The sequence below is a fragment of the Lissotriton vulgaris genome, chromosome 10 (genome assembly GCF_964263255.1).
Source record: "Lissotriton vulgaris chromosome 10, aLisVul1.2, whole genome shotgun sequence".
In the NCBI taxonomy this organism is placed as follows: Eukaryota; Metazoa; Chordata; class Amphibia; order Caudata; family Salamandridae; genus Lissotriton; species Lissotriton vulgaris.
The window spans coordinates 1,002,318,943-1,002,336,999 of record NC_141698.1 but is presented as its reverse complement, the minus strand read 5'-3'; the positions used below and the strand labels follow the sequence as shown (position 1 = coordinate 1,002,336,999).

The following is an 18,057-nucleotide window of genomic DNA, read 5'->3' as shown; positions in this document are numbered from 1 at the left end:
CCGTCCTCTGAGTGGATACAGGCCCTTAATGAACATCCTCCTGTGACGGAGACCAATCCTACTACGGCCACAGCCAATTTTGACAACTGGATAACCTGTGCCCTTGACCAAGTCCTCCCTAAGAAACCACTCGACCTAATAAGATCCAAAGTTGCCCCCTGGTACTCCCCCGCTCTTAGGCTCATGAAGCAATCTTGTCACAAATTGGAGAGAGCTTGGCGAAGTGATCACTCACTCGCAAAAAAAAGCTGATTATAGAGCCGCTATAAAACTCTATAAACTTGAAATGAAATCTGCGCAAGCTCTATTCTACGACTCGAAAATTAATTTAGCCGCTAACTCTCCCAAAGTAATCTTCAGAATAGCCAAATCTTTAATCTCTCCCGCCCCCGAGCATCTGTCTCCAGCGGGCGCCCAATCCCGCTGTGATGATTTGGCTCTTTACGTCTTTCAGAAGATTCAAACTATTTATTCTTCATTTTCTGGAGGTAATGAGGTTGGGGGACCTACCACCCCCTCGGAGATTGCTCCCACTGCTTCTCGCATGCTGGATAAATTCCCTCTGTTAGACTCGATAAAATCATCCCTAAAGTTACCCCGGGATCTCCTAACGACCCAGCACTTCCGCGGATTCTCACCAAGGCTTGGGATGCTATCCGCCCGGCCATTCTGAATACTCTTAATGCCTCCATTACCACCAATTCTGTCCCTGCTTCGTAGAAGTGTGCGATGGTCAGGGCTTTGTTGAAAAAGCCCTCCCTGACGGTGATGGATCAAGCCCTGATCTTTGGACTGGGTAAGAGTGGTCTGCTTAATTCAGACACTCTGTTCATCACCGCCCCCTTTTCTGAATCGTTTTTGGCCACTATAGGTGTGGCAGGGTATACTCAGACATGAGTCCCTTTCTCACTGCACCATCAGGATTCAAGCAAGCCGGGCCGAAGATGGCTGAAATGCCAGAAACCGGTCCCCGGTAGCTTGTCTCCTTTCTGGTGAAGAATTGGCTTGGTAGTTTAGTCTGCCCTGTTCCCATGATGCACTGGGCCAGGGACAGACTGATTTGCATATAGCCAGGTTCTGAGCTGGGATGGTGCAGTGAGATAAATAACGGTGATGGATCAAGCCCTGATCTTTGGACTGGGTAAGAGTGGTCTGCTTAATTCAGACACTCTGTTCATCACCACCCCCCTTTTCTGAATCAGAACAACTTAGCCAACTTCCGCCCGATCTCCTTGCTTCCCTGGTTGAGTAAATTGCTTGAGAGGCACATTAACACCATCTTAGTAGACTACCTGGAATCAGCGGGTCTGCTCTGTGCCTCTCAGACAGGGTTCCGCCCCCAGCACGGGACAGAAACTGCTCTTATTGCGGTGACTGAGGAAGCCAGAGCCGTGCTGGACCGGGGAGGAAAAGCAGCCATCATTTTACTCGATCTCAGCGCCGCGTTCAACACTGTAAACCACACCATTTTATTACAACATTTAATGGGGTTGGGTGTGTCGGGCGCGGCACTGGAATGGCTGTCCTCCTTCCTGGATGAGCGTTTCTTCCAGGTGTTCGAGGATGAGGCAGTTTCCATCAAACATCCACTTAGCTGCGGGGTGCCTCAGGGCTCCTCCCTGAGCCCCACGCTTTTTAACATTTATATGCAACCTCTAGCAGGGATAGTCCAACCCTTTGGTGTGCGTATTGTCACCTACGCGGACGATATCCAACTGGTGGTCTCTCTTGACCACACGGAAGGGTCGTCCAACACCTTAGGTCCCTGTCTGGCGGCTGTTGCTAGGTGGATGCAACTTTCCTGCCTCAAACTCAATGGAGAGAAGACGGAGGTTATGCTGTTGGGCAATTCTCCATTGACCTCTATGGTTTCTATCTGGCCCTCCTGCCTTGGCGTCCCTCCCCCACCTAAACCCCAGATAAAGAGCCTGGGCATTTGGCTCGATAAGTCGATTGATTTCTCGGCTCAAGCAACTAAAAAAGCGGCTACATGTGTGGGGCTTATGAAGATGCTTCGTAAAGAGCTCCCTCTGCTCCCTCTCCAGGCGAGGAGAATCATGGTCCAGGCCCTGGTCCTCTCTCGCCTGGATTATGGAAACGCGTTGTACCTAGGAGCTCCGGTAGCGGTGACCCACAGGCTCCAGGTTACACAAAACTGTGCCGCTCGCCTACTGTACAACATCCCCCGCTGGCAGTCAGCCAAGCATGCCCTAAAGGACCTTCACTGGCTTCCCGTAGCCGCCAGAGCTCAGTTCAAGGCCATGTGCATTGTGCACAAATCCTTCCATCGAACGGGCCCTGCCATCCTATTCCCCTTAGTTTTACCCTACGTTCCTTCCAGAGCCCTTCGCTCCGGTTCACTGCATCTAGCAACCACAATAAAAATCAACAAAGCTAGGTGGGGTGGCCGCTCCTTTTCCCACACTGCTGCTAGGCTCTGGAACTCCCTTCCCCTCGCCCTTAGAGGGAACCCAAACAGGATGGCTTTCAGGAAAGCGCTGAAAACATTTGTACACAAAAACTCGTTAACCTTCAGAGTAGCCCATTTTAGCAATCATAAGCACTGCAAGGCCTCCGGGTAGTTTTGGCGCTATATAAATATAATTTTTCATTTTATTTCATTTCATCTTCACGAAAATAGTGGCACACTTAGAATGCATAAACAAGGGAAGAGTAAAGTGTGCAGGAGTTTAAATGGAGGTATAAAGGTAAAGCATGGCAGGAGAAACTTCGAGAAAGAATGAAAAAGACATTTATGGAAAAGTGCAATAAGCCCATCACATAGTTCCCAGCAGATTTGGGAACTATGTCCATCTACACTGGTTAGCAACCAGAAACGATAGCGCTCCACTTGAATGGAACAAAAGCAGAAATGCTTGCACTTCCAACACTTCTCTATAGACATCGGAATTTAACTCTAGGATACAATGATCAGTTTCTTTTTCACCTTGACATGAGTGAGACTACTAGAGCTTACAGCCACAGAACATGCTTATAGGCATAGTGTGGGTAAACTCAATTGCGTGTTTTCCCTCCTGCTCATAATCCTGTTTTGCCCAAATCCAAGAGTCCAATGAGATGCATCTTAACTCATCTCTTGCACTTGAATGCCAACTCTTTTCAGCCAATAGAAAAGATCATTGTACCATTTGGAGAGCATCTTCCTCAATCAAGACTTTGTGTATGAATGCTTACCATCCAGAAATCAGGACGATTATAGAGCAAACTAGATTCCAAAAGGTTAGTGGTCCCTAATAGCAATCAAAGCAATGCTCATTCTCAAATGGTTTTGCACTAGCAACCACTGCGTCACTGTTTTATGGTCATCTTCTCAATTTATTCTTGGAGTAAATAAGCTACTTTGGTATATCATGGCTTACGTGGCCATTTTGATAATACTAGATCCAAGGTTCCTAAGGATTCCCAGGTTTCCCTTGTTCTTACAATACTATGAAACAAATTAAGCTGTACAGTAACATACAATTGGAATACATTTTCCTTCAGATGTGAAAGTGGAAAAATGGACCGGCTCAGTAAAGTTTAATCTGCTAATTTTCAGTGGATGAAATTCCAAACTAGGAGGTTTTCCTTTACGATCCCAAACTTTCTGCCACATCAACGTATGTTTCATGCACTTATTGCCACCTCAGAGCTTCTTTGTCTCACTGCTAGTTGAGAGCTGTCCTGCTTCACCGACGCCACAATGCAGTTGCATCTTACTTTCCAGAAGGAAGGTTGCTTTCAGTCAGGTTTGTCCCTGACTTGATCCCTGCGAATAGGGAGATAATTTTGCTTAGTGGCCTATTGCTGGAAATCAAGTGCTGTGATAAAGTTTCACAATTCAGGAGGCAAAGACAAATTCTTAAGCAAAACTTGAAAGTATTCTGGGCGGAAACCTTTTCTTGAAATCTTGAGTCACTACCATGATCCGAGGTGTCCGACACACAGTGGGATGTTAGTAAAGAATCCAGAACTGTCCGACTGAGTGGCATATGGCCTGTGGACACTTGATAGGGAAGCTGATTGCTTCTTGCATACAACTATTTTTAGATTCTATTTATTTTCACTTTGGCTTGAAACACAAGGAAGAAAAAAGTATAGGAAGTTTCTCTGATATTAGGTAGGTGCATCAAATCCACATTTTTACCATCCAAGGACTCTAGTAGTTTAAGTAGGGCATGGTAGAAAATCACTGTACTAGTGTCAGTTTCGATTTACATTCATCACACTGTAAAAAGTAACAGCTTCTGCGGTCTGTACTAGGGGTGGGTGAATCACTGTGTTCATGCTTGTTCAATTTCACATTCGTCACACTGTTACAAGATCTGAGGACTGTGGCAGTATGGAGGCTTAGGAAATCGATTTATGTTTACATTCATCACACTAAGAAGTAACACCTAAAAACTGTTGAAAGGGTAGGTCTAGGTAATCATGGTGTTAGTGTTCATCCAGGTTCAGATTCTGTGCAAACAACATTTCAGGGCTGTGGCAAGGGCAGGGAATCACTGTGTTGTAGGGCTTGATCAGATTACAAGTTTGGCCAATCCAGACTGCCTTCGGCTAGATGGCTTCCCTCCAGCCCTCTATCAGCAAGCTGCCCAACGGACCATGCGCTACAGGTTGCATGCTTCAAGCCTTGGATGGGGAAGAGTCTGCTGTCTTTTGAGATGCCTGGATCCTCCTAGAGTAAGGGGTGATCCGCAGGCAGGATGAATGCCAACAACTTTTAGCCTAGCCCCATTCCCATTGCGACACCGATGGAGGCAGCCATGAGGCGCCATAGATTCCTGAAAACAACTGGATTTCTAACCTTGTTAGGACTATGGCTGGCAACCATGCTGGAAGAAAGAATGGGTGCCCGCTCATCTTTCTTTAAAGTCATTGATAATCTTCAATGTGTAGACTATAATGATTTTAGGTATGTGTTTGAATGTGGTCTTATATTGTTTTGACTGTGTAAAATGTGGCAATGCACAAACCCTATGTCACAGTTTGCTCCTTTTGACTAGGTTCGAGCCTTACAAATAGCACACTTTTAAACTCTATGTAAACTGCTTGCATGCAGTAGTAAGTATTCTTACGTAAAACACTCAGATACCCTCTTCAGGCTTGCAAATACAGAAGTAAAAATTGCACTATAAGAGGTAACAATATCTAAGGACTGTAACAGTAGAAGAGGGTGGGGTGATCCTTGAGAGTGCCCGTTCAGGTTTACATTCATAACATTATTGAGATCTGTCAATCTGTTTCAATCAAAAACAATAAGCTGGAAAAGGGAAAGCAAACATATATTTTATATTAATCCAAAACACTACTTTTAATCAAAACATCAGACATAAATCAACATGAAAGGCAGAAGAACAAATTGCAAAAACATATGCATAATTTTACAAATACGCATTGCATTATAGAGACATGGTATGAACTTAGTCCACCCCATAGAAAAAAAGACGTTGCTAGACTCAATTGAGGTGCTAAACACAATGAAAACGAGAAAATTTTCTTGAGCACTTGAATATCAAGGGAGTCAATACAACAAGTAAGTATAGTAAACTAAAAGACAAAGAGAAGCAAGTGAGTGGCTTGCACAAGGTATGTGTCACTTGAAACCCAAGGAAACTCTGGACTTATGATAAAATGATAGATCGCCTTATAAGTAATCCTGCAAGAAACAATTGAATTCTTACGGATTGCCTACCTATGTCAGCTCCCTATTTATACCTGGGGAGGCAAATGTCAAGCTGGAGAACTCTGCTGTCATCTTGAACACAAGATAGTCGAGATGAATTTACTAAAGACACCTGCTTTAATAATAGTATCAATCACTTGTAATTGTGTAGTTTAACACAGACTTGTTGTGTAGTTTAACACAGACTTGTTGTGCAATCACTGAAATGGTTCGGCAGGTATAAATGAATGCAGAAAAGATCCCTATTCAATGTTTCTGAGATGGAGTAGCACACACCACCATGCCAGACACCTACATCCTAACAATTTCAACTCTCCTTCTAAACTATCCACCTTGGCGCGGGACGATACGGTACGAGTCAATCTCTTTATGAACTTCAGAGAAAGCGACAGAGGCTATAGCATTCTAAACAGATGACCAAAGAAAGTAGTTTTCTGAGTTTTGTGTATGATGCAACCCAGAAAAAAGGAGCGGTTACTGCTCAAAAAAGCTCAAATATTATAGATGCATTGTATCTGAGGTATCGCTGGTCATTGAGTTTGTTGTAATTGAGATGTTCGCAGAGCAATAAAGATTAACCAGTGCTGGGTATCAGAGAACCAATATTCGATTTTGTCCAGGATACTGCACCTAAAGACCACGCTTATCAAATCCATCCAGCAAAGGACGGCTCCAGAACCACCCATCTGCAGCTTCAAAGCAAAGGTCTTTCACTCTGGTTTCATCAATGTCCTGAAATCATGAACTGCCCTTGCTTTATGCCTGATCAACATCAGCTTTAAGGCCCTGTATATTAGAAGAGCACAAAACATCAACATACAGACTATATTCAGCAAGTTCAGATAGAAAATATAGAATTATAATTTGGTGCCTAAATGATAGTGTTTACATTAAATTATTGGCCAAGTACCAACAGAATGAGATACCTGGCGTCTACATCCCAATTGTAATAATATTGTTAAACAACATTTCAAAATGCTAATGTGTGTACCATTACAACTGGATTACACATGTTGAAGCATCTATCACAGATTGTCACCTATTTTATTAGGGCGGACTGAGAGACGGCTTTATCAGTTTGTTTGATTTAAGTGGAAAAAAAAATTCAATAATCTAAATACATTCATAGAGTCGCTTTGGGTAAGCCCTCTTCATCTACTGGTCCACTGTTATTCACATTTTTCTTCGACCCACTACAGCATGTGGCAATGTGTCAGCCCACTACAGCCATTGGCTCTACTGTATTATTGCGTGATAGAATTTTCCTGGCCTCGTGTGCTCATCTGCCTAAATAAGCTGCACTTCAGCCCCCAGGGACATTAGGCTATTAACACTTTATCCAGCTAATGCATTTTCTTTTTTCATTCTCAATCATTTCTTTACCATTTTAGCCATCATAGATCGTTTATAGTAGAAATTCATGTTACAATAATTCAAAGCCAATAGTGTCTTTCCTTAGCACCAATAACATTAATATTTTAGTGTGCTGTAAAATGTGCCTGCAGCCAGCACCTGTACCACTGATAAAAGTATATGTGAAGGTTACAATTTAAATTTAAATCTTGTATTGAAAGAGTATGGTCGCCACATTTAGGCGTCAGATTTTCTTTGGTTTTCTTTTTCCCCCCTCCTTTTTTGTGTGGTATATGCTTGCCATAATTGCAAAAACAAATAACGAGCCATTAAACAGCTAGCTAAGGAGAGACTGCTTGGCTTTTCCAGGTCTTATTCTTTCTAAGTAGCAAAGAAAGGGGGATACAATTCCAAAGAGAGGCCCTTCATCCGATAATGATCCTCCTTTAGTCTCAGGCCGGCGTATGACGCATACATTTTCCTTGAAAACTAGGTCCTCTACCGTGCACATCCATACAGCCCATATAGGGACTTGAAGTAAATCTTCTAGGCAACAGGTAACTAATGAGGAGTGTTCAGCGTTGGAGGCAGAAGTTGTATGGGGCCATTACAGTGCCAATCTGGAAGTCACATTCTCAATCTGCTGTAGCCAATTTAGGAGCCCTGCAGAGGTCAACCAAGCAATACGGAGTTGTAGTAGCCAAAGCGGTTTACAATAGTGGCCTGAATCACCAGATTCTGATGTCCCAACACTCATCCATTGGAGTATCACCATTATCAAAATTGACATCCAGATCATTCATCACAAGGAATGCCTAACCCTCAGCCATCCTGTAAACATGTCATCTATTAATCACATAGCAAAAGATTCTCAAATGTCTTGGAATGACTCCCATGTCCCACCTCCTCCATCCCCTCCATATTGGTTGAAGTAATCACTTTTCACTGCTTGGAACTTGAAGAGCCAGATTACTCTAGCATGTGCCTTTTTGAAGTTCACTAGAATTAAGACAAAATGTCCAATCAGTTTGTCAGCACTGGAGAGAGTAATGTTGTGCCTCCATAAGCATTGGTGTGTGCTCACCCCAGCATAAAGCTGTTCTGATCACAATGGACCAGTGCCGTTACCACTCTGGCTCGCCTTCTCACCAATAATGTTGCTGCCATTTTAGTTTCCATACTAATCAAAGAAATTAGGTGGTAGCAGGGGCATTCAGTTGCTGGCTTATTGGGTTTTGGGATAACTGCAATAGTAGGCACCGCAGCCCTCCATAGATCACAGTGTAAAGAACCGGTCAGTGGAGCTTCCTTGTGAAGTTCCAATAGGGCAGTGGTGGGTCATTGAATAAAGGGGGCACTCGCCTGGGTCTCTTTCCTAAAATATTCCCTGTCCACATTATGACAAACAGACCTTAAGTTCTATTATTGGGCTTTCTAGCTCATTACTATTAATGAGTGGTTGTTTGGAGATAGGATGTCCCAGCCTATAGATTGTAAATCGACTCTCTCAAAAACTCTGACTTAAAGCACCATTGTCTGGTACTTCCATTAAGCATATGATGCCAGTGTTGACCACTTTTATATATTGTTCAAGCCCCGAAGACCATTAAATTGTATAAGACCATAACTGGTGGGACACCACGGTGCATGGAACCTGTATGGCCAGGGCACTGGCAGAAAGAGGTTCAGATCTTAAGACTGGATATCAAAGCTAGGCCACCAGTCTCAAGAGGTCTTCTGAAAAGTTGTCAGACAAATATACCCTATACAAGTCCCAGTTTTTTTGAAGACTACAACTTGCAATGCCTTTAACACATACAAAGATGAACTTGCATCGTGGAATTCAACCGTCTGCAACCTAAGTAAAATTAGGTTGTACAGGTTTTTCAAGTGCATACAGATCGATGGATGTTAATACAGCTTCCCATTGAAGGACCAAAGCAAGCAATCTTACGAATAATGGGAGAGTGAGAGGGTGGAAGGGTCTTGTGTCCTCTTAGCAATGAGGACGATAATCACCAAGAGAGACATTGCACGCCAATAGAATCAAGAGACAGCCCTGCCATGCAAGAAGTGGCTCCGGGACATGGAACTCTGTAAAAAAGCGGAAGAAATATAATATAAAGCAAGAGGCTGTAATAAGAAATATTAGAAGATGGAGACCATAGTGGTGCCAGCCGCATGAAAAACTGTCCTACACAGGAATGTGTGGCGTAATCTCAAACCGGATTTGTAGAGCTTTTGATGTACATAAAGCGGGAAGTAAATTGTATGATCATGCTTCAGCAAGTGAGCGGTAATTGTGTATCAATTAAACTAATAAGAAGAGCCATATAAAAAAATTGAATAGCCACATTCAAACCGTGGTAGAGATGTTAAGGAGTAAAAGATGACAAACATTTTCTTTTTTTTCCTAGAGAAGATCAATTTCCACAAAATACAGAACTCCAAGTAAAAAAAGTAATAAGCACATTATCAAAAACATGATGGAAAAAGGATTTAAACAAAAAACACCTAGTGGTGCCAGGCACTTTATCCAGATAGCAAAACAAACATTAGCAATGCATTTCATTCTGGCACTCCCATTGTTATGCACAGGAGATGCAACCCCCGCACCCCCCCCACCGTCTCCCCATGTAGTAAGCCATTCTAATAGGTAGCACTGCAATATCTTTACAGTTTGGCTTAGCTGGAGCTTCTGGCCCAATGTGGCAAAATGCTCTGCATGCACTACTAGTAAGAAGAAGTAGCTGGATGTATTACAAAGCCTATCTTTTCCAAAGTGTGCGTCCATCTTTCTGCATGTACAGTAAAGCAAACATTATGCATAGTGGTAGCATAGACATCCTTACAGACTCAAGCCAGAATCAATGTTGGATCTGCAGACAGTCTAATGCTGGACACTAAAGGTGCAGCATTCCTCAATGGCGCGTGGCCAGAAGCAGCACTCCAAGGAGAGATCTAACAGACCAAAGGCTGGAAGATAGAAGATGGAGCACATACAGCAGAGGTACTAAATGGGGTGGCAATAGAAAACCATTTAATTCCAAGTCATATTGCTCCCTTCCCGCCCACCTCCAATCCCCCCTCTTCAAGGCAGAAGAGTTACTTTAACATCCAGCTCAGCCTTATATTTCTTCAACCAATCTGAGATCATCTGATATGGAATTTTCTGAACAAAGAAATGTCATCCTGCCACTGCATCTGGGTTGTGCGTTACAGAGGACTGCAAACTATTGCTGCCATTACTATACTTTTGAATACACGAGAATCATATATCACTACTCCTGCCATGGGAGTGATGCAAGCTTAGCCTGCAGCAATTAGTTCCACACTAGTAGTGAGTGAAGATTCCCTTACCTGTCGCACCAACCTGGATTTCTAATCGGCTCCTTCCTTAGATGAGGGCTTCCGTCTTGTCCGAGTTCAGTTTCAGGCGGCTGTTCTTCATCCAGTCGGCGACGTCTTTCATCCCTTCGTGTAGGCTGGCTCTGGCGGTGGCGGGGTCGTTGGTGAGGGAGAGGATCAGTTGGGTGTCGTTGGCGTAGGAGATGATGTTGAGGTTGTGTTGGCGTGCGATGGCTGCGAGGGGGCTCATGTAGACGTTGAAGAGGGTTGGGCTGAGTGAGGATCCCTGTGGTACGCCGCAGATGACTTTGGTGGCCTCGGATCTGAACGGGGGGGAGGCGGACTCTCTGGTTTCTTCCAGCGAGGAACGAGATGATCCACTCCAGTGCTTTCTCTTGGATTCAGATGTTGCTGAGGCACTGCACTAGGGTGCGGTGGCAGACAGCATCGAACGCCGCAGAGAGGTCCAGGAGGATGAGGGCCGCTGTTTCCCCGTTGTCAATCAGGGCTCTGATGTCGTCGGTGGCTGCGATCAGGGCGGTCTCGGTGCTGCGGTTGGCCCGAAACCCGGACTGCGAGGGGTCGAGGGATCCATTTGTCTCGAGGAAGGCGGCGAGCTGTCTGTTGACGGTCTTCTCGATGACTTTGGCAGGAAAAGGAAGGAGCGAGATGGGACGGTAGTTCTTGAGGTCGGTGGGGTCCGCCGTTTATTTCTTCAGGAGGGCAGAAGCTCGGCGTGCTTCCAGCTCATCCGGGAAGGTGGCGGTGTGGAAGGAGGTGTTGATGATGTCCCGGAGATGGGGTGCGATGATGGTGTCGGCTTTGTTGAAGACATGGTGTGGGCAGGGGTCGGTTGGTGATTCGGAGTGGATGGAGTTCATCGTGCGGGTGGTGTCTTCGGTGCTGATCGGGGTCCAGTTGCAGAGGGTGGTGGTGGCGGGCGTTGGTTCGGTGGTAGGGTGCGTGATCTGTGCGTCGAAGCTGTTGTGTATGTCGGCGATCTTGCGGTGGAAGAACGAGGCGAGTGAGTTACAGAGGTCTTGAGAGGGAGTGATGTCGTTGTTTCCGGCGCTGGGGTTGGAGAACTCTTTGACAAGGCTGAAGAGTTCCTTGCTGTCGTGGGCGTTGTTGTCCAGTCGTTCTTTGAGTGCCGTCTTCTTGGTGGCGCGGATCAGCTGATGGTGTTTGCGGGTGGCGCGCTTGAGGGCGGTCCTGTTGTCTGTGGTCTGGTCGAGCCGCCAGGCTTTCTCGAGGGTGCGGCAGTTCTTCTTGGAGTCCTGGAGTTCATCGGTGAACCAGGGGGTTTTCTTGCTGCCAGGTTTGCTGGGAGGGTTCTTTAGTGGTGCGAGGTCATCGGCGCAGGTGGTCAGCCAGTTGGTGAGGTTGCTGGTTGCTTCGTTGGGGTCCGTGGTGCTGGTGGGAGTGTTCTGGCTGAGGGAGGCGGTGAGCTGCTCGGCGGTGATCTTGCTCCAGTTCCGGCGGGGAACCTGTTGCGGGTGGTGGTGGGTCGTAGTTCTTCTGATGCTGAAGTGGACGCAGCTGTGGTCGGTCCAGTGGAGTGGCTGAAGGAGATGTGCTTGCTGGATGAGAAGACGGAGTCAAGCGTGCGGCCGGCGTAGTAAGCGGGGGTGTTCACCAGTTGCTTGAGTCCGAGGTTGGCGAGGTTGTCCAGCAGGGTGGTGGTGTTTCTGTCATTGTTGTTCTCCAGGTGGAAGTTGAGGTCTCCTAGGAAGATGTAGTCGACGGAGGGAAGGGCGTGCGGGCTGATGAAGTCTGCGATGTCTTCGCTGAATTGTGTGCGTGGTCCCGGGGGTCTGTAGATGAGGGTGCCACGGAGGGTGGTCTTGGGGTCGGTGTGTATCTGGAAGTGGAGGTGCTCGGCGGCGGTGAAGGTTTCGTCGGAGTTGGTCGAGATGCGGATGGTGTTCTTGTGTACGATGGCGATGCCTCCTCCAGTCTGGTCGACACGGTCCCTCCGGGTGATCTTGTATCCATCCGGGATGGCTAGGGCGATGTCGGGTGCTGAGGAGGCGTTCATCCAGGTTTCAGTGAGGAAGGCGACGCCTGGTGCTGTCGCGTCAAGCAGGTTCCAGAGTTCCACGGCGTGCCTGTGGACGGAGCGGTCGCTCCGGGGGAGTCATAAGAGGGGAGGAGGGGAGGAGGGGTCAGCTGGGAGGCGGGAGGGAAGAATCCAATGGGTGTGGGGGGAGCGGGGCTGCACAGGAGGCAGCGGCGGGAAAAACGGGGCTGAGGAGCCCGGCGGGCGTAGCAACTCACTCGGGGGTACAAAATAGAGAAAGGGGCAGGCAGGCACACGGACACTCAGGCAGGGGTACAGAAAAAGAGAATGGGGCAGGCAGGCACACGGGGGCACTCAGTCCAGGCGCAGGCAGTCCAGGCGGCGCTCGAAGAGGGTAGGAGTGCGCCGATCTGGAGGGGGGAGCAGGAGGCAAGAAGACTGGCAGACGGAGCAGCTGCGGTGGGGAAGTGACCTACCCGAGGGTTAGGGTCACTGTCTCTGCCGCGCTGCGGACACCTTAAGAGGGGAGGAGGGGTCAGCTGGGAGGGAAGAATCCAATGGGTGTGGGGGGACGGGGCCGCACGTAAGGCAGCGGCGGGAAAACGGAGCTGAGGAGTCCGGCTAAACTGTGAAAGCAAAAATAAGGGAAAATGAGAAGTGGCATGAAGAAAAAAGAAACAAAAGAATCAAAAGATCAACCTTTCGAATTTAACCCCCACCCCCCCCCCCCCCCCAAGATACCAGAACAGAATGCAGTTTATAGGAGCAACCTGTGAAAGGATTGTCTGCCTCTAAAGAAAGACTTCTATGTGTGTGTAAATGGTGAAGCTTAAATATAGGATTCACTAATGCAAAGTTTTTACTATTAAGGCCAACAATGTAAGGAAATTCCGTGAGATGTGGCCTCGAAGTGCATTACAGTACACAAGCTTCCAAAACTTAGCAATTTGAGGCTACTTCAAAAGTTCACAGAATTCTCCCAGATTACACGCAAAAAGCCGTATAGCAAGATTGGTAATTTGTGGCTTTTAAAATAAAATGTATAGTTAAACAAGGACCCCCTGATTTCGGATAATGTTCCTAGGACAGGGCTAATACGATTTTAAGAAAAATTTCCTAGGCAACAAATGTCCTGAGCATGCTCAGGTAACCAGTTCAATATTATGTATATTAACACCTCAATGCACTGACTTAACCACAAGTTATTTAGAAATATATATTTTTATTAAGAAATATTTCATACATCAGAATCACAGTTTAAATGTTAAAATAGGTAGCCCCAAGTGAAACTAGGTGGCTCCTAATTTAGTTAAAAATAAATTAATATGGACAGACAAACATAAAATAGATTCTATATGCATTGAAACAATATACACATGTCAGAAACTCGATTTTTCAGTTAAACCATACATAAATAGTCATCATTTTAAAATAAAATGTACACGTAAAAAATTGCAGCTTGGAAAAAAGTTTTACTAATCTGTTGCACAACTTTAGATAACATTTCTCTTGTTTAGTAAAATATTCCGATGCATGTCAATATTAAAAATAAATAAATAAATAAGGGGGAATCGATGTAAAACAATAAAGGGTAACATGAAAATAAGTTAGGGGGTCCAATTCTTAAAGAAAGGTGCATGGTGCAGATGGCCGACCTTCACGAATTCACAAAACTTTACCGAAGCATGCATGGAAATAGTACTTCTAAGCAAACTTTTGTGAATTCCACTTTCACATGAATAAATAAACATGGTCACATGTTCAAATCCCGGCAGGTCCACTCAACCTTTCAACCTTCCAAGGTCGATAAAACGAGTACCATTGATGCTGGCAACAAACATCGTTACTTCAGCACCACGCTACCCTAGGGTGAGCATTCGCTCTACAAATACGTTAAATTTGCTCTTGGGAAAATGTACACGACGACCAAAAAACACCTTTGCCCCGCCCCTACCATGGAAACCTTCTACTTCTGCCCTGGTCAGGGGTAAACTTCCAACCTTTTTTAGTGTAGGAAGAGACTGGAGAGGACATGCAAGTTGGTGGGTGTGCGCAGACACACAGGGCATTCGAACCATTACCACCAACTTCAGCATCGTTACATAGATTTGCAGAAATGTGGGAAAATCAGAGCCTGGCTAGAATTCAACCCCCGACATAATATGAGCATAATCAGAGAAGCTATCAGAGCACTAACATTACGAGCATGCTGCCATAATTTGTCACCTCAGTGAATAGCACTAAAAGAGAAAAGTGGCTTTTTTTTCTTTTTTAAAGGGCAAGGTATTTCTAAGGCATTGCGCTTCTTTGGCAAGTAGATATTTTATAAAAGTCCACACCCCTGTAAACAGCACGCCCAGCAGAAGAGGTTAAAAAGTATCGCGCTGACCAGGTTACCGAGCAACAGTCTAATCCATAGACAGTTACTATTGACGGGTCTAGAACTTTTGCACAACATTTTCATCAAGAGTTAAATAGTTAGGAAGGACCCTGTGGTCTCAGAAAGCAGGATTAACCCGTGTAAAAAGAACCTAGAACTTTGTTCTTCTATGTAAACATGCAGGCAACGTGTACATTGATCCTAGCGTCTTCTTGTGTTTGTCGTATTATGCATTGTTAAGACAGTACAAATGACAAAAATAACAGGAGCAAAAGGTGGGGGTGGAGTTTGCACCAATGAATACAATCTGACAAGGATGCCTGTGAAATACAACTGAATGTAACAAATGTGACCGTCCTCAAATACAAGTCATTTAGTTTAAAATGGAAAAAACAAACAATTTAGACGGACGCAAAAATAAAGTCCATGCACTGGTACTTCTTTAGAAGTAGATGAATAGCCGAATAGAAGATCCTTTTTTAGTAACAATGGAGACACCAAAAGCCTAACTGGCTCTACTAGACTTCCAGGTTCTATTTGCATGCAAAAACGTGGGATGAGATGATACAGGATTACTAGCAGATAGTCCTGTGTGAAATGAGCCTAAAGAAAAGTTAGAGTTGGTAAAAGCAGCACATATGTATTTCATATTGGCACATATGATATGTTCATGAATGCGCCCATCACACAGAATTCTGTACATGGAAGGGATTCAAATATTTGGTTGTTTGCACAATCAATCGATGTGTTTTAATTATCCAGGAGATGCCCAAAACCTGTATATTTTAACAGTGTTAAAGTGAAAGATTCGACTGACCTTCTGAACACTGCTGGTGGCAGGACCCAAAGAGCCGTCACAGCCCTGCAGGAGCATCAGAAGCCATCACAGATGGGGACAAGATTTGAAAAGTATAAACCAGAAGAGCAGAGCCTCTAACTAAGGAACATCACGAAAATGTGTTGGCAGGATCTTCGCAGCTACCACTGAATGCACAGAAAGTAAACCTAAGAAAGAGAAGAAACTGTCATTGGTGATGGCAGGGGTGCATGGGTGCATGAGGCACGACCTCCACCGAATGAATGTTAAAACAAGGTACGAGGCACAATAAAGTTTGTATTTTCCTACTGAGCCTGACATGCACCACACCCGCTGCACTTGTTCATCCCGTGGTATGAAGGCCTCCACCACTCCGCCCCAATCTAAGTGTTCAGTGCAGAACACAAAGTACTCTCCTTTCATGCACACTTCCTCTGCTCTCCTTCTGACAAACCCACGCTTTTTTGCCAATGTTTTAGAGGGCTTATACCCATTGTTACATATCTGCCCTACAACTTCAATTGAATGATAACCTAGCAACAAAATAAGCTATTTAAACTGACAGCATCAGTGATGAAATCTTCTGTTATATGCCTTGCATCAACAAATAATATCAGAAGTATGATGTAAAACTCTAGGCCAGTGGTTCTTAACCGTTTGACTTTGGTGGACCATCACTGAATCATTATCGGAATCTGGCTGAATGTGGGCACACTTCCTAGCATTACTAATTTTCCACCTGCTTGCCAACAAAAAGTGTAGTAAGGACAGTGGGTAGGCATCTCCACTACCAGGAGAGGTCTAGGTCACATAAAGATGGCAGGGTCTTTGAAGCTTCCCGCCCAGGAATGCACATCCTGCATGGAGGTGTGAACACCTCCGCCCAGAGCAGGCTTTGTTCGTGGCCTCCAAGAGCGAAGGATATCACCTCAAGCATATAAATACAAAAGAGTAACTGTGGGTCTTAGGCAAAAAGGCCCTATAGTATGTCTCATGTGTTATGACTTATTACCTAAATGTATCCAATGTGTCAGTATGGTATGTAACAGGATACTCGCACAACGTGTCAAGTTACCATCAGTTAACCATCCTATACCACCCTTTCCATCATTTAGGCCACTACACAGAGTGGAGAATCCTTGTTGCAACCACTTCACTAGAATCTAGCTGTGAAGTGTGTGGGGCTCACCAAGTTGTTAAGTAGGCAAGGATTGGTTACTAGAAACAGTGCATAAAGAAAGATGAGTGAGAAAAAGTGCTCAATTAAAATTGGAGAGTGGACGTAAAATTGACTTTATTCTATGGCTGTACACTTCCAATGGATAAAAACATAATTAGTGCTAAGAGTCAGTGGGTTCAACAAATAACTACTGACTAGATGTTTAAGTCGACATGTTTCTGCAGTTTTATGATCCACCTCAAGCAGTCAGAAACCTGTCTAGGGTGGCTGACTGGTCGCGACCATTCAGTCAACACACTAGTAGGCTATAGGTTTTAAGGCAGCACCTCTAAGGTGATCTCTGGGTGAAATTATTTATAGGTTCAGATCAAGTTTATCAAGATGAGGTGTTTGGTACCAAACACCTGGGGTACAGTGAGGTAATCATGTAGTTGGGGAACTTGTAATCATGACTTTCCAGCCCATGTACTCGTCATGGCTACCCTGTGCATTTGTAATATCTAAGGATGAGCTTAGATATCACTGGGACATAGCCACTCCGGCTGATATGCCCACATATGGTCTAGTGCACCCTGTCTTACGGCTGTAACGCCTGCCGTAGGGGTGACTTACTGACGCCACATGCAGTTCTTGGCAGGCATGGAACACAGGGATATGTGCCATGTTGACTCTTAGTATTCACTGCACCAAGACACTCAGGCTGCAATGGCAGTTTACACAAGCTTGCTGAAGGGTCCCTTAGGGTGGCACAATTCATACTGCAACCATTAGGGACCCTCAGGTTCCAAGGCCCTAGGTACCACTTACTAGGGACTTACAGGGATCCTAAAGGGATGCCAATTGTGCAACAATTATACAGTTTAGGGAAAGAACACTGGTACTGGTGACTTGGTTAGCAGGAACCCGGTAAACTTTCAGTGAAAGTTGCACCAGGCACAATTTGCTGAGGTGTGGACCTCTCTTAAAAACAAAAAGATCCCATGGCTTCTACATATTAGGAATGTTTGCACCCAGTTAGGTTATCCGCAACTCTGGGAAACACCCGAGATGTCATGTCCTGGGATATCGAAAGAAGAACTCCAAACTCAGATCCGTATGGAGAACTTCCTTGTATTACAGAGGTCTGCAACTTTGGGTAGGCTATCGTCAGAGTTCCTCCTTGTTAAAGTAGAACTTAAATTTGAGGAATTCATGGACGTAATACAACCTCAGCTTGCGAAAAAGCTCTATCTCCAGCTAAGGCATGGTACCCTACCGATTAGGTCTTTCA

The 18,057-nt window shown here is 45.2% G+C and overlaps 1 protein-coding gene across 2 annotated transcripts in view; it reads right to left on the bottom strand.

Annotated features, from left to right (window-relative positions):
• The window catches only part of CLCN5 (Cl-/H+ antiporter 5), a 295,750-nt gene that overhangs the window by 274,321 nt on the left and 3,372 nt on the right, over nt 1-18,057 (bottom strand). Inside the window, exon 2 of one of the 2 annotated variants that reach the window (XM_086942017.1) lies at nt 15,608-15,795. The exons of the other annotated variant lie outside the window; for it this stretch is intronic. The gene's annotated coding sequence lies outside the window, so the exon portion shown is untranslated. The remainder of the gene's footprint in view (nt 1-15,607; nt 15,796-18,057) is intronic. 2 annotated transcript variants of the gene reach the window in all.